We start from the raw sequence: 21,211 nt of genomic DNA on the forward strand, positions 1-21,211 counted from the left end.
TTCAAATGCCATTTATTCAAATTGTTGTATACAGAAGATTTAAGTTGTTCAAACATGCATGAAAATGGTACAGATGGATAGATTGGATTTTTCTGATCATTTTTCATATATAATTTGTTTGATTTGGAGTCACGGTTGAATTACTATGATTTTTAGAAGTTTTAGCTATTTTCTGAAATAAATAAATCGTTTAGATTTATTTAAAATCCAGAAAAGGGTTTACTGCGTCAGCATGACGTTGGCATGACGTCAGCAGGTCAACAGGGGCTGGTCCGGGTCAAACCTGACTAGCGGGGTCCACTGGTCAGTGGCACAACTAATTAACCAAGTTAATTAGCCTTAAGTTAATTCTAACTAAACTGTTTGTGGGGCCGGGGCCCACTAGTCAGCGACTAATCAGCTAACTAACCTAGGTTAATTAGTGTTAAACTAATACTAACTAAAATGTCAGGGGTGGCCCACACGTCAGTGACACACGGGGAAGGTCAAACCATGGTCAAACCCGGGTCAACTCGCCGGAGTTGACCCGCGGCTCGTCGCCGGCGGAGCCAGAGACGGCGGAGGGGTGTGGGTTTCCTCCTCCGGCGACCAAATGGCCGGCGGAGGCGTCTACGTGACGCGGGCGCTCGTCTGCGTCGAGTAGTGGCAGCGGCTGGGCCTAAGATGGCCGGAGTCGTCACCGGCGTCGACCGTGGCGGTCGCCGGAGTTCGAGCGAGGTTGGCTCCGATGCTAGGGGGCACGGCGAGGCGCGTGGAGAGTGCTACGGGCTCGTGCGAGTGCGGCGAAGACGATGACGTGCTCGGAATCGATCCAACGTGTCTGTGGCCACGACGGCGACGTGCGGTGGCGGCGGCGGGTGCGGCCGAGCTCGGTGCAGTTGCTGTGGTGCTCGAGAGCGAGAACGGGAAGGGGGAGGAGGAAGAGGAGCTCACGGGGAGTCGGTTGGAGCAGACGGCGAGCTCGGGGAGGCGGCAACGGCTGCAAATCGACGGCGGCGGTCCTCGGTGGCCGAGGAGGGGAACGGCGGAGCTAGCGGCATCCAGGGGCTTCCCGTGCCTTTCGTCTGGGTGAGGACGAAGAGGGAGGCGAGGCGGAGCTTCCTGGGGCGTCGGCGAGGCGGGGCGGTGGCTGTGGCCGCGGCGAACGGCGTCGGTGGCGATGGGCTCCGCTCGGGTGTGCTCGGGAGAGGGAGCAGAGGACGAGGGAGAGAGCGAAGGACGGGTCCAGATGGTCGGGGCGGCACCGAAGAGAAGGCCCGAGGCGTCGTGGTGGTCTCAGAGACGCAGGCAAGCAGGGAGGTGCATGGCGCCGCGGCGCGCGTGCGCTGTCTCCCTCCTCTGCCTACTGGCAGAGGTAGGTGATGACTGGCACGGGCCAGGTGGGCTGGCCCAGTGCAGGTAAGTGGCCACTGGCCTTTCTCTCTCTCTTTTACTTCTGTTTTCTATTTTTCTGTATCTATTGGGCTTTATTAAAAATACTAAATCACTCCCAAAAATCATGAAACTGATCAATGCCACTGTTTGAAACATAACCAACAGCAAACATTTTAGTTTATGATTATTTGAGCATTTAAACTATTTATTAGCATTTAAATGCCCAAATGCAAATACTTTATGATTTAATTCAAAGCACAATATGTCCTGCAAAAATATAAACCATTCTTGGTAGATGCTTTCACCTCAAACCAGAAAGGTTGAACATTTTTAGAGGGCATTTTGAGTTCAATGAAAAACATTTTATTTTGACCCTAGTTGAATTCATTTGGTGCTAGGGTTTAAGCATCCCCATTTCAAGTTTCATAAAATTTAAACATGATGCATAGATACTAATGCAAAGATAAGGAAGGCCTGAACTGGGGCTGTGACAACTCACCCCCACTAAACAAGAATCTCGTCCCGAGATTCAAGACGCGAGGTAAGAAGACAAAGGGGACACTAAGTAACACAAACTTCATGATCCAAATGCCTTCTCGAGGTTGTTGATTGCCCGACTCAAATTGAACTTGATGTCTTGCCTTCGAAATCTCCATCCAACATGACGATGACAGAAGGAAACTCTACGGAATCGATCTTCTCAAAGATCGAACAACTCGGGATCAACTCATGAAAGGAAACATAGCAACATCTCTCGAGCTGAGACACGAAGCACACATCTAAAGGGATGGAGTGGAACAGATGATGAAGGTTCACTAGGTAGGCAATAATTCCACACCTAAGAAGGTGGTGAACGGTTGTCAACGTAGCGAGGAGTTGAGTTGCCATGATACCTCAGCGAGACATCCTGGAGGGGGGGGGGTGATTCGTAGATATATCCCCTTAAGTGGCAAAAATAATTACCTTTGATTCAGGATCATTGAAACTCTTTATACCAGCTTAAGGCAAATCACAATCGATCATTTGGAGGAGTTCGGTAGAATGACATACTCGGACTAGAATGGATGATGTGGATTACCTTGTTGAAAACAACACAAGAGGTGATTTTAGTAATTGGGGAGAAGCTTAGCAGTAGAGAGTGAGTCCACTGTTTGAAAAGTTATAGCATAACCGAGGAAACTGAGAGCAACCCCAGTTGGTGCCGATGGTAACACCTAGCGCTTGTGCGTGCTCTCAAGAACTTGAGCATTTCCATATTCATCAAGGTTTTACCAACATCCATGTCAAGGGTGCTGACAACACAACATACTACCATGATGAGTACTGATGGACGATGCAGATGCAAAGGAAGATAACACCTTCTCAGATTTCATCTTAGCAGGCCAAGGAACCAAAATCTGGATGATCGACCGACAGACATTTAGCACTCCGCTTCTAATGTTCTCCTTGATGTGCTAGTGTATCCCATTCATAGATATGGTTTGATAACTAGAACATCAAGTAAAAGGTCGGACTTCGGAAACACGATATCCCTAAGGAACAACTAGGAAGTAAATCCTACGAAATCCTCATGGGGAGGTGGCCAGCTTCCTCAAATCAAGATACTACAACAGGAGGTCTTCCGGCTGGGTGTGTTGGCCACGATATCCACTTTACCGGTTATCGCGAGACCAATATTATAGTTCTTGGGAAATGTTCCGACCATCACATCTACCTGAGATTCAGATCTGGTTGGTGTCAGAATATTCCAGACTCATCAAGTCTAGAAAGAAAAATGAAAGTTTACAACACAAATCGACGAGACATCATTGTGAGATTCTCGGGGAATGAACTACGGTAGTAAGCTCCAAGACATGAGCTGGTTCTGCTACAAACATGTGAGCATGCTGTCCCAGACAAACATGATCCCATGGTAGTCTTGCAATAAAACACTACCGAGTTCCGGTGGGGAACCATCATCGAGGATATCGAAGTCCTTGCATAAGTCTTGCTCTTAAGAAGAAACTTCTTCTCCTTGAACAAATCAATCAGTGGCTTGGTGTACTAGGGAATACATGTGGAATGGAGGTAGCGAGCCTGTCAAACCATAGCATACTTCGCACATGCATGACTGACTTGGGATGATTCCAGAGGAGGCAACATTGACTTTCTCGAATCCACGGCGGCAACTTGCATCCAATGCACATGAACTAGAGGAAGTCACTTCTTACATCCGAACATATGCTTCATGAGCTAGCATGAAAAAATGCTTTCAAAAGTTTCCAACACTAGCTTAATGCTTAACAAAATTATGGAGAAGACAAGGATGTTGTCGATGGGCTCAACAACAATTCATCCAGATTCCCATGGAGATGGAATTCCATAATTATGTGAACAAGGTGATAGTATTGGTCAGACCCAAAAAATATAATGGTGTATGCTCGAGGAAAATCCACGAGTAAGACAACATTACGAATATCGTTGGTTCTGATTTGATTTGAGAATAGCCCACACTCAAATCAAAGTTTTGGCAAGACAATAGCTCCAGCAACTGGTCTCAAGGATCAATTGATGAAGATATCATCTTTCTTCAACACACACAAAAAGATATCCCTTAAAATGAACTGAGCCAGGCAAGCTTTTATCCTCCAACTCTCCAAGTTGTTGTCTGGCTTAACCAACTAGCTCAGGGGTATCCAACACGGATTCTTGGGAAGGAGTGGTTTATTGGAAACCAACTTGATCACGAACTCAACATAGCGGTCAGGTGACAACCTGGTAATACTTCCGAGAGGATAATCGAAAAATCACGAACCATCGATATGCTACTAAGCTTGAGAACAATCTTGCTTTTCAGGGCAAGATGATATGATCAAAGAAGCGAGGGGTTGACACAATCCTAACTCATTGGTCGAGGAGTGCACCAGAAATAGGGATTAGGTAGCACAATCAGTCTTAGGGTGACGATTCAATAATCAACACGCTAAGAATGAGGTTATCGTCCATTTAACTACCAAGCAACAGGGTTGCTAGGAGTATTGAGTTCACACATCACGATTCACTTGTCGGCACTCCGGTTGCAACAACACGGAACCGAGGAATGAACAATGATGGCAAGAAATATCACAGCGTCAGGAATTCATAAGAGGTGGTGCAATTCTCATGACAATCCTGACATAAAGAAGGTAATACTTCAAGGTAGAACAGACCAGAAGCTGGATTAGCATTTTGATCTGCGGAGTACAACTACTTTGACCCAATCCTGGATATGGATGAGGTTCTGGAGTTTGTTTCTCCTAGTCATTCCGGAATAGAATGGCTTGACGGACCACAAGGGTAATAGGCATCGATAAACGAACGCACACATACTCTTGACTATCAATTGATAGACGAGGGTCAGAATACAACTAAAGAGGGACAACTCAAAAGAACATACGTATTTCTGAGTTGTGGATGCATAGGTTGGTATGTCGAACAAGCTCAACATTTCTTCCAGATAACCCATGCAGAAAGGTAGAACTGGCAGAGTCACAATATAGCATAGAGAACTCATCGAGAGCACTCCCGTTGTGATCCTTTAATCCAACAAACTTCTGCCATAAGTGGTTCATAGTATTTGGAAGAAGGAAATACCACGGACCTCAAGGACTATCGCAAAGGTTACTAATATCCTAAAGGAACTAGCAAACACTATCAACATGAGGTAAGAAGGGTGAATCTCGGGTTTAAGAACCCTGGAATGGAATACCTACTAACTAATAACATCACGGGATGCTTTCGAGAATGATGGCCAGATTCATCACACGGGGAACACAAAACATGGCTAAATTACTAGGTGATACTCTAGACACCTAGGGTCATAATAATAACTCCGACATACATGTTAAGGCAACAGAGTACCGCAACTCACCGATTAGTGTGGTTAATCTGGCCCAAAGGAACATCGGAACGGGAGGAAGGGATTTTGCAAATGCTTCAGACTATTTAGAAACCTGGGATGAATCGGACAGCATAACGGCTGTAATGCTCAAAAGTTTGGAGACATACTACAGAAATGGTGGCATAGCCACTCAGAAGCACAATATCAAGGTTTCGAGATCAACAGTTAACATACGGAAGTAATAGGAACTGAAACGAGGCTTAAGTCCAACAGTTCTATAAGTCTACGGATTAGTAACATGTGATCTTGATAGAAAGAAGAGATAGCCTAGTTCTTAATCCCCGTAGAAGAGAGGATGATGACTCAGATCAGAAGGCCATGAGGTATAAGGAGTAAAAAGAGCCTTACGTTCCATCCCACAATCAATTCCCCTACATATAGCTAAAGCATTTCTAGACTCAACTTCGACCAGTTTGGCTTGGTAATCCTACAGGCAGTCAAGCTCTGATACCAAAGCTGTCAGGACCCCGACTCAATGCCACATCAATCTAGCATGTAACACCTCATATCACTTTGTGGCCTCATGCACGGTATTCCCACGGGTGTCGCCTTACCTTTTCCCGGGACCGTTTGCGCCTTTTGGCACACGTATATGATAGTGTCGCTAGCATCCATATGATAAGGAGCCCGGGCTGACATGGCTAGTCGTAAACCCAAAGTGGCACAAACTTACAGGGACAGGCATCCATGACCCAGCATCGAACGTGTCGGTCATCAGCGAGTGAATCCAGGCTGTAGCACTGGGCTAGCAGGACTCCGGTGAACCGGGCTGTAGCGGGCTAACAGAACTCCGGTATTCATCACATGACATTTCCCTGAAGGGACAGACACGGGAACGAAGAAGGACACATGCCGGCCAGCCTAAGTGTTCCGGAGCAGTAGCAAGCTACCATGGCTCGGTGGAAACACTAGGAGACATTCCCCGGTAAGAGGGGCTACTAAGGATAAACAACTAGATAGTCAGACCCCACACATACCAATCATTTCAATATCATACACACAATATGCTCGATATGTGCGAATACAACATGGCATCACAACATGACTCTACGACTCAAGTATTTTATTCAATAGGCTCCGGGGAGCGAGATATTACAAACATAGGTCTCATGACCCAACATTCAGAGCATACAAGTCAAAACACAAGCGGAAGCTATCATGTCTGAGTACAGACATCTATAAATGGAAAAGGCTGAGAAGCCTGACTGTCTACCAGATCCTGCCGAGGGCACAAGATCGTAGCTGAGGTAACAAGCTAAACGTCGAAGACCACGCGGATCTACTAGTGAGACTGACGTCTCTCTGCAAAAACATAAAATAGGCAAACATGAGTACAAATGTACCCAGCAAGACTTACATCAGAACTATCTACATATGCATCATTATCAACAAGGGGATGGTGGGGTTTAACTGCAGCAAGCCAGCTTTGACTCGGTGGCTATCCTGAACCACGACTGCAAGTAACTCTTTTGAGGTGACGCACACGAGTCCACATATTCACCATATCAATACACCACTATGGATCCGCTCCCGTCTCCCTACGAGAACGCCATCCATAGCACTCACGCTTATCTTGCGCATTTTAAAGTATCCACTTTCACTTGTCTATGAACTGCACAGGCAACCCAGAAGTCCTTTTCCGCGGACACGGCTATTCGAATAGATGATGTTAACCCTGGAGGGGTGTACTTCTTCACACACGCTCTCACCACTTACCGCCGTTTACACGACATGTACTCGGCAACCTTCAAGCGGAAGCCCAACGAGGGTGTCGGCCACGACCTGCCTAAACACTCAAGTCTCTAGTCCAGGTTTATCGCCTATTCGGGTTCCATCCATGAGGAGATCCGGCCGGGGTTTCGCTCACAGCCCCAAACGATGTGAACAGGGTTCCCGAGACACCAAACGGGCGCCCGGTACACCGTGCCACGTGCCTACCGCATCACAGCCCACCCCTCCGGTCAGCGCTGCCTACGGCCTGCAGCATACTACAAACACCAGAAACTACTTGCAACTCCTGGACAGAGGACAAGGGTGATCAAGAAGCCGAGAGGGTCCATTGGTTTCGGGCCCAATGCGTGGTAGTAACTGAATAATGGATCACAAACACAGAACTCAGTTCCTGAGGACGGCTGCAATGAGACAACCCACCATGTACTCCTACATGGCCTCTCACCGCTACCTTTACCAAATCGTGTTCACACACTTAGCTCACACACAGTAGGACATGTTCACACACCTCTGATTCATTCCGATGAATCAGACCTGACTCAACTCTAGGCAGTAGCAGGCATGACAAACAAGCATGAATGAGTAGGCACAACATGGCTCAAACAACTCCTACTCATGCTAGTGGGTTTCATCTATTTACTGTGGCAATGACAGGTCATGCAGAGGATAAGGGGGTTCAGCTACCGCAGCAAGTAACAAATGAATCGTTGTTGCCCTAATGCAGTAAAAGAGAGCAGGAGCGAGAGAATAGGATTGTATCGGAATGAACAAGGGGGTTTTGCTTGCCTGGCACTTCTGAAGATAATATAGTTCTTCATCGGTGTCATCGAACTCGTCGTCGGAACCATGTCTATCGAGAGGGGACAAACACCGGCAATTGAGGAAAAACACAATCAATGCAATGCACAATATGATGCATGATCATGACATGGCAATATGATGTGGTTTGATCTAATGCAACTAGCAGCAGGTTAAATGGAGTTGGTTTGAACCCTAGGTTCAAATTCAAACTCCACATAAGGCATTTCAAATGCCATTTATTCCAATTGTTGTATACAGAAGATTTGAGTTGTTCAAACATGCATGAAAATGGTACAGATGGATAGATTGGATTTTTCTGATCATTTTTCATATATAATTTGTTTGATTTGGAGTCACGGTTGAATTACTATGATTTTTAGAAGTTTTAGCTATTTTCTGAAATAAATAAATCATTTAGATTTATTTAAAATCCAGAAAAGGGTTTACTGCATCAGCATGACGTTGGCATGATGTCAGCAGGTCAACAGGGGCTGGTCCGGGTCAAACCTGACCAGCGGGGTCCACTGGTCAGTGGCACAACTAATTAACCAAGTTAATTAGCCTTAAGTTAATTCTAACTAAACTGTTTGTGGGGCCGGGGCCCACTAGTCAGCGACTAATCAGCTAACTAACCTAGGTTAATTAGTGTTAAACTAATACTAACTAAAATGTCAGGGGTGGCCCACACGTCAGTGACACACGGGGAAGGTCAAACCATGGTCAAACCCGGGTCAACTCGCCGGAGTTGACCCGCGGCTCGTCGCCGGCGGAGCCAGAGACGGCGGAGGGGTGTGGGTTTCCTCCTCCGGCAACCAAATGGCCGGCAGAGGCGTCTACGTGACGCGGGCGCTCGTCCGCGTCGAGTAGTGGCAGCGGCTGGGCCTAAGATGGCCGGAGTCGTCACCGGCGTCGACCGTGGCGGTCGCCGGAGTTCGAGCGAGGTTGGCTCCGATGCTAGGGGGCACGGCGAGGCGTGTGGAGAGTGCTACGGGCTCGTGCGAGTGCGGCGGAGACGATGACATGCTCGGAATCGATCCAACGTGTCTGTGGCCATGACGGCGACGTGCGGTGGCGGCGGTGGGTGCGGCCGAGCTCGGTGCAGTTGCTGTGGTGCTGGAGAGCGAGAACGGGAAGGGGGAGGAGGAAGAGGAGCTCACGGGGAGTCGGTTGGAGCAGACGGCGAGCTCGGGGAGGTGACGACGGCGGCAAATCGACGGCGGCGGTCCTCGGTGGCCGAGGCGGGGAACGACGGAGCTAGCGGCATCCAGGGGCTTCCGGTGCCTTTCGTCTGGGTGAGGATGAAGAGGGAGGCGAGCCGGAGCTTCCTGGGGCGTCGGCGAGGCGGGGCGGTGGCTGTGGCCGCGGCGAACGACGTCGGTGGCGATGGGCTCCGCTCGGGTGTGCTCGGGAGAGGGAGCAGAGGACGAGGGAGAGAGCGAAGGACGGGTCCAGATGGTCGAGGCGGCACCGAAGAGAAGGCCCGAGGCGTCGCGGTGGCCTCAGTGACGTAGGCAAGCAGGGAGGTGCGTGGCGCCGTGGCGCGCGTGCGCTGTCTCCCTCCTCTGCCTACTGGCAGAGGTAGGTGATGACTAGCACGGGCCAGGTGGGCCGGCCCAGTGCAGGTAAGTGGCCACTGGCCTTTCTCTCTCTCTTTTACTTCTATTTTCTATTTTTCTGTATCTATTGGGCTTTATTAAAAATACTAAATCACTCCCAAAAATCATGAAACTGATCAATGCTACTGTTTGAAACATAACCAACAGCAAACATTTTAGTTTATGATTATTTGAGCATTTAAACTATTTATTAGCATTTAAATGCCCAAATGCAAATACTTTATGATTTAATTCAAAGCCCAATATGTCCTGCAAAAATATAAACCATTCTTGGTAGATGCTTTCACCTCGAACCAGAAAGGTTGAACATTTTTAGAGGGCATTTTGAGTTCAATGAAAAAGATTTTATTTTGACCCTAGTTGAATTCATTTGGTGCTAGGGTTTAAGCATCCCCATTTCAAGTTTCATAAAATTTAAACATGATGCATAGATACTAATGCAAAGACAAGGAAGGCCTGAACTAGGGCTGTGACACATCAAATGCCCATAGCTCTAACGTGCCCCTCATGCTTGGGTTGTGGAAGCGGCTTAGTCAACGGATCTGCAACATTTGCATCCGTGTGAATCTTGCATAATTCTACATCACCATTCTTTATGATCTTTCGTATCAGGTGATATTTCCGGTCTATGTGCCTGACCTTGTGGTGATTCCTCGGCTCCTTGGCTTGTGCGATGGCACCAGAATTATCACAATAAAGGTCCAATGGTTTCACCGAGGCTGGGAAAATACCGAGATCATCCAAAAAATGCCGGATCCAAACACCTTCCTTTGCAGCTTCCCAAGCCGCAATGTATTCGGCTTCTGTGGTAGAATCGGCCACCGTATCCTGCTTGGAACTCATCCAGTGCACTGCTCCTCCGTTCAGGACGTACACGAATCCGGACTGTGATCAACAATCATCTCTGTCGGTTTGGAAACTAGCATCGGCGTAACCCCTTATGATGAGCTCTTCCTCACCTCCATAAACTAGGAACATCTCTTTAGTCCTTTTCAGGTACTTCAAAATAGTCTTTACCGCTGCCCAGTGACTCTCACCTGGGTTGGCCTGGTATCTGCTTGTTAGGCTTATTGCAAAAGCAACATCAGGCCTTGTACATATCATGTCATACATGATGGATCTGATTGCCGAGGCATACGGAATCCTACTCATCCTGCTTCGCTCATCAGATGTCGAAGGACTCTGAGTCTCGCTTAGCCTTATACCATGTGAGAGTGGCAAGAACCCTTTCTTCGCCTCACTCATGTTGAACCACTTCAACAATTTATCTATGTACGTGCTCTGGCTTAAGCCGAGCAGCCTCCTCAATCTATCTCTATAGATCTTAATACCTAAAATATACACTGCCTCACCAAGGTCTTTCATCGAAAACTTTCTATTCAATGATTCCTTGACCGAGTTTAGCATCGAAACATTGTTCCCGATCAACAATATGTCATCCACATACAAGATCAAAAACACTATCGAGCTCCCACTTAACTTCTTGTATAAACAAGAGTCTTCTTTGCTTTTGATGAAACCGAGATCAGTGACGACCTCATCAAAACGAATGTTCCAACTCCGAGATGCTTGCTTCAACCCATAAATGGATCTCTTGAGTTTGCATACATTACTAGTGCTAGTCGGATCGACAAAACCCTCGGGCTGTATCATATACATGTCCTCAGTTAAATTTCCGTGAAGGAAAGCCGTTTTGACATCCATCTGCCATATCTCATAATCGAAATATGCAGCTATAGCTAGTATGATCCTCACCGATTTTAGCATCGCTACTGGCGAGTAAGTCTCGTCATAGTCAATTCCTTGGACTTGTCCATAACCCTTAGCAACAAGCCGAGCTTTGTGGATCTGAACATTTCATCCACATCGATTTTCTTCTTAAAGACCCATTTGCAACCAATGGCCGTTACGCCAGGCGGCGGATCAACCAAGTCCCAGACTTGATTCTCATCCATGGATTTTAACTCGGATCTCATGGCCTCCAACCATGCCTCGGAATCTGGTCTCACCATCGCTTCCGCATACGTGGCCGACTCGTCGCTTTCTAGCAACAATACATCGCGCACCCTGCACAATCTTTCCGACCTCCGTGGTTCCGGTGCCGCTTCCACTACAGGTTCCCTGACTGACTCCGGTATGATCTCATCACCAGCTGAGCCATCCCCGAGTGGTGCTCGAATTTCTTCGAGTCGAACCGTCCTCCCACTGGCCTCCTGACTTAGAAACTCTTTCTCAAGGAAAACCCCGTTCCGAGCAACAAACACTTTGTTCTCTTCCCGGTTGTAGAAGCTATATCCCAGGGTTTCCCTTGGATATCCCACGAATATGCATTTATCCAATTTAGGTGTAAGCTTGTCTGACATAAGTCGCTTGACAAATGCTTCACAACCCCAAATCTTTAGAAAAGACAAACTGGGACTCTTCCCGGTCCACATCTCATGTGGTGTCTTGTCTACAGATTTTGATGGTACCCTGTTAAGTGTGAAAGCTGCTGTTTCTAGAGCGTGTCCACAGAATGACAAGGGTAAATCCGATTTGCTCTTCATAGACCGGATCATGTACAACAAGGTCCCATTCCTCCATTTTGACACGCTGTTTCTTTGTGGTGTACCCGGAGGTGTGAGCTGAGGTACTATACCTCGACTTTTCAGATGATCATCAAACTCCTGGCTCATGTACTCACCTCCACGATCAGATCACAGAAGCTTTGTAGTCTTGCCGAGCTGATTCTCAATCTCGTTCTGAAACTCATTGAACTTTTCAAAAGTCTCCGACTTGTGCCTCATTAAATAGATATATCCATATCTACTCAAGTCGTCGGTAATAGTCACGAAGTACTGATAGCCACCTCTGGCAGTTGTGCTCATTGGACCACACACATCACTATGTATGAGTTCCAATAGCTCAGACGCCCTCTCGCAACTCTTTGCGAAAGGAGACTTAGTCATCTTGCCGAGCAAGCATGATTCACATGTCTCGAATGACCCGAAGTCGGACGAAGTTAGGAGCCCATCATCATGGAGCTTCTTCATGCATTTCAGACTAATGTGTCCAAGCCGACAATGCCAGAAGTATGTCGGATTTATCTCATTAGGCTTATGCCTCTTGATATTCATGTTATAGATCGGTTCCTGTTCTAGATTCAATATAAACAGCCCATCAACAATGGGTGCATAGTCGTGGAACATACCATTCAAAAATATCGAACAACCATTGTCCTTTAAATTGAATTCATAACCTTGACTCATCAAACATGAGGCAGAAACAATGTTCCGACTAAGTGCAGGAATGTAATAACAATTATTCAATTCCATTATGAATCCGGAAGGAAGCTGGAGCTGCATCGTGCCGACCTCCAACGCAGCAACTCTTGCTTTGTTGCCGACCCTGATGTCAATCTCCCCTTATGCCACACGCCTAGTTCTTACCAGCCCCTGCATCGAGTTGCAAATATGAACAACCGATCCGGTATCAAATACCCAAGAGCTACTAGTATGTCAGCAAGGTAAATGTCTATAACATATGCAACAAGTGTACCTTTGCCTGAAGAAGCATTTCCGGCCTTCTTGCCATGCTCTACAAGCCACTTGCTACAGTTCCTCTTCTAGTGACCGGTCTCCTTGCAGTGAAAGCAAACGGTCTTCGAGTCCGGTCCAGACTTCGGCATAGCGGCAGAGGTTACCATCTCCGTGCCCTTTGCCTTAGCATTTTTCTTGGACCAACTCTTCTTGAACTTAGCCGATTTCTGCACCATCAACACTTGATGCGTGCCTCTCTTAATATCCTGCTCTGCCACTTTGAGCATCCCATGCAGTTCAGTGAGCTTCTTATCCATGCCATGCATATGATAGTTCGAGATGAACGTCCCATAGCTGGGCGGAAGAGAACCCAGAACAACATCAGTAGCTAGCTCATCCAAGAGCGGGAAGCCCAAACGATCCAAAGCTTGCACATATCCGATCATCTTGATCACATGCGGGCTCAATGGATCACCTTCCTTCAGCTTGCAATCCATCAAGGATCGCCAGACGTTGAACCTTTCGGTCCTAGCCTGTGTCTAAAACATGCTCTTGAGACTCGGTCATATCGTAAGCCTCAACATTTTCAAAATGTTGTTGCAAATCGGGCTCCATACAAGCCAACATCAGACAGCTGATCTCCTTTGATTCATCAACGAGTTTCAGGTAGGCATTCTTAGTTGTGGCATTAGCATTATCGGCAGGTTCCTCTGGAAGTGGATCCTCTAGAACATGTTCCTTTTTATCGTGCTTGAGAACAATTCTCAGATTTCTATACCATGTGGTAAAGTTTGTTCCATTCAGTTTATCCTTTTCTAGAATTGATTTCAATGCAAAGTTGGGTTGAGCAGGTGGTGCCATTGATCTACAACAGAAAATATGCAATCACTAAGCAATGTGTTTACATAGAGTAATTCTAGCCTAAACAGAAATACTCCCACTGAAGTCAGCATCCCTCCCAAACTCTTAGTGATTCAAGATCCGACTAGCGCATGCGACTAGTGAGCTTTAGCATCACTGCTAGCCAACATACCTATCCGGTAAGCAACGCCTTGCTAATCATATCTCTATACGACTCCTGTCGGTTGGGAAGGTATCTCATACCCCGGCTCCCAACCTTCTTTGCCACAAGGCCCAAAACCGTTTTGATAGCCTTGTCAAGTTAACCTGATGCAGTGCATGTCCGTGTCCGACACGAACCCTTCAGTTCAAGGACATCCAGCAGCACTCCAATTTTATGAGCCCACTACTAGACGTACTTGACGTGCGAAGGTGGAACATCGGGGATGTCAATTCGCTTGATATTCATGAGGGATCTTTCTACCATTCTAACATGCATAGAAACAAAGAAGCACAACAATCACAAATAAACACATATTGTGAAATAGTATGGCTCCTTCATGGACGTTGTCGGTGTCAAAACCGGCGGATCTCGGGTAGGGGGTCCCGAACTATGCGTCTAGGTGGATGGTAACAGGAGACAAGGGACACGATGTTTTACCCAGGTTCGGGCCCTCTTGATGGAGGTAAAACCCTACGTCCTGCTTGATTGATATTGATATTGTGGATGTTTACAAGAGTGGATCTACCACGAGATCAAGGAGGCTAAACCCTAGAAGCTAGCCTATGGTATGATTGTAAGGGTTGATGATGTTGGTTGTCCTACGGACTAGAGCCATCCGGTTTATATAGACACCGCAGAGGGCTAGGGTTACATAGAGTCGGTTACAATGGTAGGAGATCTACATATCCGTATCGCCAAGCTTGCCTTCCACGCCAAGGAAAGTCGCATCCGGACACGGGACAAAGTCTTCAATCTTGTATCTTCATAGTCTTGGAGTCCGGTCGATGATGATAGTCCGGCCGATGATAGTTCGGCCGATGAGGGTAATCCGGCTATCCGGACACCCCCTAGTCCAGGACTCCCTGAGTAGCCCCCGAACCAGTCTTCAATGACGATAAGTCCAGCATATGTATAGTCTTCGGCATTGCAAGGCGGGTTCTCCTTCAAGTTCCATGTACCTGCCGAACAGTGTCCGGCTTCCTCATTAATGTTGTGCTTCTTGGCTTCCACGCCCAATAATGGCCTTCTTCCACGCGTCGCATGAATGTGAAAAGCCAGGGTGTCTTTTGTGTTTTACCCCCTAGTTGTGCGAATAATATGCCTATAAGAGAGGCAAGAATCCAGATCCAAATCACACCATCTTCCTCCCGCGAATACTCATCGGAGCGCTTTCGACCAAGAATCCATTCCAACATGGACTGTCAACGCGGCTCCTCTTCTCGCGCCCCCGACCCTCTGCCAGGAGATTGGAGGAGATGCTCTGTTCCGCACAACGAGCTGGTGAAGCTCCAAACGGGGGGATATCTCCCTCCGGCCTTCATGGTTCCGGTTTGAGCCGGACTGGCCACCAACAAAGGTGGGAAACAGGCGGAGGCTGCCCCAAGTCCCAACAAAGGGGAGCGGGTATGCTTCGTCCCCTATCTGATAAGGGGACTCAGATTTCCTGTACATCCGTTCCTCCGCGGGCTCCTGGAGTTCTACGGACTCCAGCTTTATCACCTCACGCCTGCCTCGATCCTACATATTGCGGGTTACGTAGCTCTTTGCGAGCAATTCCTGGGCGTTGAGCCCCATTTTGTGCCATGGAAGAGGTTGTTCTGCCTTGTACCCCGCTCTCACGAGGGGTCCATATATCAAGTGGGCGGCGCCGAAGTATGGTGCATTGCCGGGACCGGATATCCATCCGGAACCCCTAAGAAGGCGTCCGAAGACTGGCCTTCGGAATGGTTTTATATAGAAGACGCTCCGCTGCTGGACCCTATTCGGATCGGCCTCCCGGAGTTCAGCAATGCTCCTCTGAAGAAATGCCTTAGTTGGCGTCCGCGGAGCCCCCAACTGGAGGAAGACAAGAGCGTCCATTATTTGATGGGCCGGATAAGGTTACTGGCCAATTCCGGGTTGACCATGATTGGAGTCATGGCAACATGCATTATGCGGGGGTGCAGCCACTACAATACAGGGGCCACCCCATGTGGGATTTCAACGGGGAGGATGATGCCACCCGTCATGGCCGCAAAGGGCCGGATTCAGCCGAAGACCTGGTGAAGATCCTGTCCGGCCTATATAAGGGGGAGAAGGAGGATTTCCTTCGAACAAACCCGTTAAATGGGTTCTCCATGAATAATCCCCGGCCTTGGGTAAGCGAACACTCCGCGTGTCCAACCCATGCCTTTGAAACTTAAGTTTCTCATATTGTGTTCTTCTTCCGACGCAGGAGCTGCGTCGGGTCGTGGAGGACATGCTAAGTCCAGCTCCGCAACCCAAGGATCCAGAGAGATCCCGGGATCCGGCCTCCGAAGAGGATCCGGACATAGAGGTGGAGCTAATCGACGGGGTGTTCCACCAGCTCAGCATGGATAATGCTTTAGTCGCCATTATGGCCGACTATCCCGGACTATATCCGGCTTCTCAGGTGATTGTGACTGAAGTCCTGACACCGTCATTCCTTCCTTGCTTATTTCTGACCACCGTATACGATGGCGCCGTGCAGGAGGCGCCTCTAGGGCAGGAAGCCGAGCCCGCGGCGGCTGACCAACAAAGGTCAGTCCGGACCAGTAGGCGGAAGAGGAGCGCGGCGCGGACTGAAACGTCACCGCAAAGGTGTAGCTCACAATTCATTATTTAGAGCAACGTTCCTAGGAAGCGTTTGAGTGCTCATGACATTTATAGGAGGAAGAGCACCCGCCGGACTGCGGGCGCAGAGATTGCCAATCCGGCCTCTACCAGCCAAGCTCCAGCGCCTGGTCCGGAGGGGGAGGCGAGCGCAAGGCGCGAGCCGGATGCTCCTCCAACGGAGGATGCCGACAGACTGTCCGCCATCAAGTCTGAGGTGGAGAGCAGCATGAACCATAGGCGCCGCCGGACAGTATTTCATGACGTGTGCTTCTCCCCTGAGGCATTGGATGCCTTTAACGCAGGGGACGCGCACCTCCGTGCCGCTCAAGATGGTTTTACCAGAGCCACGGAGTAATATGTAAAAGACATACGGGTAAGAGAATTTAATAGTTATATATGCCAGTAGCCCCCGAGACTTAAAGTAGTTATATTAACTGATTTAAGGATCATATGAAACGCAGGGTCTTACCGAGAAGAATACCCAACTGTCTCAGGAGCTGCAAGAGTGTAAGGCTCAAGTTGAGGCTGCACTCGCTGCCGCAGGAGGAAACACAGTGACCTCTCCTGGTAACACATTATTTAAAAAGATAAGTAGTGTTTGGCCTGTGCGCAAGTCTGATAATGACGTTGCAGGTGCTGCCGGACAAGATCCAGACAGGCAAGAACTTCTGCGCCAGCTGAAGGCCGGCGAGAGGGTGCTGCATAAGGTGCAGCACGAAAGGAACAAGCTCCAGGATGCCCATGCCCAGCTTGGAGAAGAGCTGAAAGGCGTTCGGGCCGAGCTGTCTAGCTCCGTTAAGGAGAATCAGCGGCTTCGTCGCGACATCTATAGTAAGTGCTTGAGCGAACTCCTTTGAAAAGAAGAGTTCGGCGAGGAAGTCAATTGACAAAATATGTCTGTAGGTATACTCACAGGTCGCCCTGCAGAGGAGATGCCCGTATCAACGGGTGATCAACTTCCCGAGTTGTTGCAACTGATCGAACGAGTTTGGCAGGCAATGAGCGGCGTCATCCAGGCTTTATGGCCAGCCTTCTCCCTACCCGAGGGCCTTGGGGAGCTTGCGGAGAAGCTTCAGGGAGTGCGGCAGCGCTTCCATTTATGGAAGATTTCAGCCTGCCGCCAAGGTGCCAGGGAGGCCTGGGCCATGGTGAAGACGCGGTACAAGAAGGCGGATCCCAACCACATGGCCGAAGTCGGACCTGTGGGGCCCGATGCGAAGGAGATCCCTGTAAGTTTAGTATACCGCCAACTAGAGTTGGCCGCTAAGTTTTCCCAACAGGACTGTAAATTAGACAGCCTGTTAGACGGGATTGAGGAAGAATACAGTCAGTCAGTTTGACAATGTATTATAAAATGACATGTAAAATGCCTTCTAGCCGGATTGTAGATCATTTGTCTTTGCCGACCTTTTCGCTTCGACCTCGGGACCCTAGAGTCCGGAGTGTGTCCGAATACCTTCTCGGTTATGAAACAACCGGGGTATGCATGGAGACCAGGTGTAGGGGTCATTAGTGCTTTATCAGACAAGTGCCCAACTAGTTATGTTATATTACATGGTTAGTAAGAAACATCTTCCAGGGAGAATAGTTCCATTAAGGGTTCCTTTCCTCTGGGGGAGGCATGCCCTAAAGTACATGTCCGGACTGCGAAAAAAGCAGAAAAACATCTGGGGGCAGATAATTAAGCAGGTAAAAAATCATCTTTCAAGTCACCGACCGAATATTCCCTTAAGAACGTTAGCTTTCGGCTTCACCCAGTCTGAGGTACACATCCGACTGACCCGGCAGTAACAATCGCAGAGGTGCTCCCTTTACTTCCTAGCCGAACAATCGGGAACGTAGGGGTAAGCACAGGAGCCAGGCAACCCAGCTTGGCCAAAACTTAAGTCATATCGAAGCATATAATGGTGAATAAAAGGTATATGTGGAAGCTTCACACATGTGCTGGGCATGAAGCCCTTAAAATTAAGCTTCTGATAAAGAAGCCCCCAGGTATAATGAGTGCGGATGGCACATCAAGTGTGTGCGAACAATGCGCGAGTAGGCCCTTAAGGGCTTTTTAATAGGAGGTTAAGAGAAGAAAGAGAAATAAAATACAACTGAAGTGTAAAAATTTGAGCAGGGGAAGGGGATGAACTCTTAGTCCGGCGCTAGGCATAGAATCTTCGGAGGCGGGCTGCATTCCATGGGTTCGGCTCGAGTCGGTTATCCGACGCATTTCGTAGACGGTACGCTCCGCCGGTCAGGACCTGGTCAATAATAAAGGGGCCCTCCCATTTGGGCTTGAGCTTGTCCTTTTTCTTGTCCGGCAGGCGTAGAACTAGTTCGCCAACGTTGTAAGTCTTGGCCCGTACTTCTCTGCTTTGATATCTTCGAGCCTGTTGCTGATAGAATGCGGAACGAGCCTTGGCGACATCGCGTTCTTCCTCCAATGCGTCCAAGCTGTCCTGCCGATCCAGCTCGGCCTCTCTTTCTTCATACATGCGCACTCGAGGTGAGTCATGAATAATGTCGCAGGGCAGAACTGCCTCTGCGCCGTACACCATAAAAAATGGTGTGAATCCGGTAGTACGGTTGGGCGTTGTCCGCAGCCCCCAGAGTATGGAGTCGAGCTCCTCTACCCAGTGCGTGTCTGATTTCGTAAGGGACCGCAGTAATCTGGGTTTAATGCCACTCATTATTAGACCATTTGCTCGCTCCACTTGACCGTTGGTTTGAGGATGATAGACTGAAGCGTAATCGAGCTTAATGCTCATGTTTTTGCACCATGATTTAACCTCGTCGGCCGTAAAGTTCGTGGCATTATCGATGATGATGCTGTGGGGGACACCGTAACGATGTACTACCCCGGATATGAAGTCTATCACTGGTCCGGACTCTGCCGTTTTAACTGGCTTGGCCTCTATCCATTTGGTGAATTTATCCACCATGACCAATAGATACCTTTGCTTGTGGGTTCCCCCTTTAAGGGGTCCAACCATGTCAAGCCCCCAGACCGCAAACGGCCAGGTAATGGGTATAGTTTTGAGGGCTGTGGGTGGCATATGGCTCTGATTAGCAAAGAGCTGACAACCGACGCATCTTTGGACTAATTCCTGAGCATCTGCCCGGGCCGTCGACCAATAAAATCCTGTACGGAATGCCTTTCCTACGAGGGCCCGGGCTGCTGCGTGGTGTCCGCCTAGTCCGGCATGAATTTTAGCCAGGAGGTTTCGCCCTTCCTCTTTGGAGATACACCTTTGAAGGACTCCGGTTGTGCTTTTCTTATAAAGTTCTCCCTCGTGGTCCTTGTAGGCTTTACATCGCCAAACTATGCAGCGGGCCTCATTTTGGTCTTCGGGAAGTTCCTGCCTAAGTAATTAGGCTAGGAATGGTTCTGTCCACGGGGCGATTACGGCCATTATGTCGTGGGCTGAAGGTGTTATTTCAGCGGCGGAATCGGCGCTTATGTCAAATTGCTCTATGTCGGTTGGTGTGGCTGCTTCCGGTTTGTTATTTCTGGACTCCTCTTCCCATAGTACGGTTGGCTTGAATAGCCGTTCCAGGAAGATGTTTGGAGGGACAGCGTCACGTTTTGCGCCGATGCGTGCCAATACGTCGGCCGCTTGGTTATTATCCCTGGCTACATGATGGAATTCGAGTCCGTCGAACCGAGCTGACATTTTTAGGACAGCGTTGCGATATGCTGCCATTTTCGGATCCTTGGCATCAAAGTCTCCATTTATTTGGGATATTGCGAGGTTTGAATCCCCGCGCACCTCTAGGCGTTGAATGCCCATGGAGATTGCCATCCGGAGACCATTTAAAAGGGCCTCGTATTCGGCTGCGTTGTTGGAGTCCGTGTACATTATTTGAAGTACGTATTGGACTGTGTCACCGGTCGGGGACGTCAATACGACGCCAGCCCCCAGTCCGGCCAACATTTTAGGGCCGTCGAAGTGCATAATCCAATTGGAGTATGCACCATACTCTTTAGGGACTTCGGCTTCGGTCCATTCAGCGACAAAGTCAGCCAAAACTTGTGACTTTATGGCTCGCCGAGGTTTGTAAGTTATATGGAATGGTAAGAGCTCAATGGCCCATTTTGCAATCCTGCCCGTTGCGCCGCAGTTGTTTATAGTGTCATTGAGTGGTACTTCAGAGGCCACTGTTATCGAACACTCTTGAAAGTAGTGTCGGAGCTTCCGGGATGCCATGAACACTGCATACGCGATCTTCTGATAGTGCGGGTAACGGGACTTGCAGGGGGTTAACACAGTGGATACGTAGTATACTGGTTTTTGAAGAGGGAAATTATGCCCTTCTGTCTCTCGTTCTACGACGAGCACCGCGCTCACGACTTGATGTGTTGCCGCGATGTATAACAACATAGGTTCGCCCAGGTTGGGCGCAGCCAGGACCGGATTTGTTGCCAATATGGCCTTTATTTCTTCGAGTTCGGCGGTGGCAGCATCCGTCCACTCGAAGTGTTCGGTGTGCCTGAGGAGGCGATAGAGGGGCAATGCCTTTTCTCCTAAGCGGCTGAGAGCCGCCATGCATCCAGTCAATTTCTGGATCTGTTTGAGGTTTTGTG

This window comes from Triticum aestivum, chromosome 4B (assembly GCF_018294505.1).
Source record: "Triticum aestivum cultivar Chinese Spring chromosome 4B, IWGSC CS RefSeq v2.1, whole genome shotgun sequence".
Taxonomy (NCBI): domain Eukaryota; kingdom Viridiplantae; phylum Streptophyta; class Magnoliopsida; order Poales; family Poaceae; genus Triticum; species Triticum aestivum.